Raw genomic sequence first — 4,190 nt, forward strand, 5'->3', positions numbered from 1 at the left:
ATACTGGTGAGGGGCTCTTGATCTAGAAAATTGTATCTGTTCTCTAGTTCCCTGAATTGAGCCTGAATACCTTTCATCCCCCCTTCCCCCCACAGGTGCTATATAATCCCTACAGGTTTAGTGCTTCCCATGACAATAATATTCCATCAGTCGAATAATGGAGAACATAACACTGGACATGACTCACGAAATTGTAATGACACGATTGCAAACAAACTATACCATGGGCGGGGTTATATATATATATATATATATATATATATATATATATATATATATATATATATATATATATATATATATATTTTTTTTTTTTTTTTTTTTTTTTCAACAAGTCGGCCGTCTCCCACCGAGGCAGGGTGACCCAAAAAAGAAAGAAAATCCCCAAAAAGAAAATACTTTCATCATCATTCAACACTTTCACCACACTCACACATTATCACTGTTTTTGCAGAGGTGCTCAGAATACAACAGTCTAGAAGCATACACATATAAAGATACACAACATATCCCTCCAAACTGCCAATATCCCAAACCCCTCCTTTAAAGTGCAGGCATTGTACTTCCCATTTCCAGGACTCAAGTCCGACTATATGAAAATAACCGGTTTCCCTGAATCCCTTCACTAAATATTACCCTGCTCACACTCCAACAGATCGTCAGGTCCCAAGTACCATTCGTCTCCATTCACTCCTATCTAACACGCTCACGCACGCTTGCTGGAAGTCCAAGCCCCTTACCCACAAAACCTCCTTTACCCCCTCTCTCCAACCCTTTCGAGGACGACCCCTACCCCGCCTTCCTTCCCCTATAGATTTATATGCTTTCCATGTCATTCTACTTTGATCCATTCTCTCTAAATGACCAAACCACCTCAACAACCCCTCTTCTGCCCTCTGACTAATACTTTTATTAACTCCACACCTTCTCCTAATTTCCACACTCCGAATTTTCTGCATAATATTTACACCACACATTGCCCTTAAACAGGACATCTCCACTGCCTCCAACCGTCTCCTCGCTGCTGCATTTACCACCCAAGCTTCACACCCATATAAGAGTGTTGGTACTACTATACTTTCATACATTCCCTTCTTTGCCTCCATAGATAACGTTTTTTGACTCCACATATACCTCAACGCACCACTCACCTTTTTTCCCTCATCAATTCTATGATTAACCTCATCCTTCATAAATCCATCCGCCGACACGTCAACTCCCAAGTATCTGAAAACATTCACTTCTTCCATACTCCTCCTCCCCAATTTGATATCCAATTTTTCTTTATCTAAATCATTTGACACCCTCATCACCTTACTCTTTTCTATGTTCACTTTCAACTTTCTACCTTTACACACATTCCCAAACTCATCCACTAACCTTTGCAATTTTTCTTTAGAATCTCCCATAAGCACAGTATCATCAGCAAAAAGTAACTGTGTCAATTCCCATTTTGAATTTGATTCCCCATAATTTAATCCCACCCCTCTCCCAAACACCCTAGCATTTACTTCCTTTACAACCCCATCTATAAATATATTAAACAACCATGGTGACATTACACATCCCTGTCTAAGACCTACTTTTACCGGGAAGTAGTCTCCCTCTCTTCTACACACCCTAACCTGAGCCTCACTATCCTCATAAAAACTCTTTACAGCATTTAATAACTTACCACCTATTCCATATACTTGCAACATCTGCCACATTGCTCCTCTATCCACTCTATCATATGCCTTTTCTAAATCCATAAATGCAATAAAAACTTCCCTATCTTTATCTAAATACTGTTCACATATATGCTTCAATGTAAACACCTGATCTACACATCCCCTACCCACTCTAAAACCTCCTTGCTCATCCGCAATCCTACATTCTGTCTTACCTCTAATTCTTTCAATTATAACCCTACCGTACACTTTTCCTGGTATACTCAGTAAGCTTATTCCTCTATAATTTTTACAGTCTCTTTTGTCCCCTTTCCCTTTATATAAAGGGACTATACATGCTCTCTGCCAATCCCTAGGTACCTTCCCCTCTTTCATACATTTATTAAACAAAAGTACCAACCACTCCAACACTATATCCCCCCCTGCTTTTAACATTTCTGTCATGATCCCATCAGTTCCAGCTGCTTTACCCCCTTTCATTTATATATACATATATATACATATATATATATCCCACACTGGAAACAGCAGGAGCAGTTTTGTCATTGAGGCAAGAACTTTGGGTAGCTTTAAATATAAGTTTGAGGTGCCTATGTGAGTGAGTTTGAGTTAGACTTTACTAGTATGGGCCTTTAAGCCGACTGCAGTGAACCTTCATTCTTGCATTATTATCAGCTCTCAAGAAGAACAAAAAAGTCACAATACCATGACTGGAACAATACACAAGTAACCCACACATAAGAGAGAGAGAAGCTCATGACATTTCGATCCAACGTGGACCATTTACAAAGTGTAATGTAAATGGTCCAAGTTGGACCGAAACATCATTGTAAGCTTTTCTTTCTTATATATGCCGGTTATTTGCATATTATCATTTCTGTCTCGCGCTCTTTCCACTGGACTGAAAAAACCATTGGTGAGCGAAACGTCTCTAATAAATGTCTTAATAATCGCATACGTCTTTTTTCTCATTTTTTCCCCCTCGTATCTTTGGATTGGTGTTCATGTAAATGAGATAAGTAAATTTATTAAGGTACAGGTACACATAAGTACAATTATCATAGTAATATATACAGTCATCGCCAACAAGTGATGAAAGATAAAAAAATAACCCGAGTCTAGGCCTTTCGTCTTCCAAAAAACACATCATCAGGAGCTTGTAATGTTACAGTAATAAATTAGGAAATTCAGGCAGATTCCTTCAGGGGAAAGATTCTCTCTCTCCAAAAGATGTATAAAATAATAACTTAATTTCGCCAAGCAGTTCTTCTCCATAATAATAATAATTATTATTATTCAGGGCTGTATGACCCATGTGGGTTTAGCGCTTAGTTTAAATTATTATTACTATTATAGCTGTATAGCCCTTGTGGCTTAGCGCTTCTTTTTTATTATAATAATAAATTACTATTATAATTATTATTATAATGATTATTACTGCTGTAATTAATATTATAATTATTTTTACTGTTATAATTATTATTATTGCTTTTTATTATTACTGTTGCTATTATAATAGTTATCATAATTATTAGTTATTATAATTGCCCTCAAGGGAGGTTCATTGACGCTGGTGAGGGGCTCTTGATCTAGGGAATTGGAGCTGTGTTCCAGTTCCCTGAATTAAGCCTCAATACCTCCCCCCCCAACCCCCGTCAGGAGCTATATAGTCCCTACGGGTTTAGCGTTCCCCATAAAAAAAATATTTTATAATTTTTTTACTGTTATTATTATAGTTATTATTTATTATTATAATAATTATTATTATTAATGTTGTTATTATAATTTATATAAATGTTCCAGTAGAGACTTCTAGAAAATACTATCATTGTACAGAGGAAAACGTGTGTAAAGTAGATTGAGTTTTGTAGAAAGATGTCGATAGATAAATTCTAAAAGATAATATGTTGATTTTTTTTAATATTTTAGTGCGGAAAATAATTAATGTGAGTGTTAAGATACTTATATTATACACCCAAATAAAAAGAGAAACATTGATATTGTTGGTTTATTTTTGGTTATATATTGACAAGGAACTGTAGAAGTGTATATATAACATTGGAAAGCTCTGGAGATTATTGTAAAAATATTAATTTGTGTTTGTAAAGGTAAATGGAAAAGCATTTAGATACTAACCGAAAAAGACTCAATTTGAAATACAAGGACCCCAATGAAAATAAATCACTTTGACTATTTTTTTGGGTTATCATCGGTAATTACTTATATGTTAATATGTAAGTCAAACTATCATCCATTTCTTGTTTCCTAAATAAACTTAAATGAATGGAAACAAGTCATTACGTATCATTTTCACATTTTTTGGGTTATCCTAGGTAGTTTACACATACATTACCACATAAAACATTTATAATAATAAAAAACTTGAATTTTAATCTCAATAAAGTTACTTAGTCATTTATTATAAATAATGTTTAGGTTTGTTACCCGGTAAACATTATTGAGCTGAGTCAAGACGGTCGCTGCTGCTACTGTTATTATTGCTATATTAAGCTCCTTATT

Source organism: Cherax quadricarinatus, unplaced genomic scaffold (genome assembly GCF_038502225.1).
Source record: "Cherax quadricarinatus isolate ZL_2023a unplaced genomic scaffold, ASM3850222v1 Contig3250, whole genome shotgun sequence".
In the NCBI taxonomy this organism is placed as follows: Eukaryota; Metazoa; Arthropoda; class Malacostraca; order Decapoda; family Parastacidae; genus Cherax; species Cherax quadricarinatus.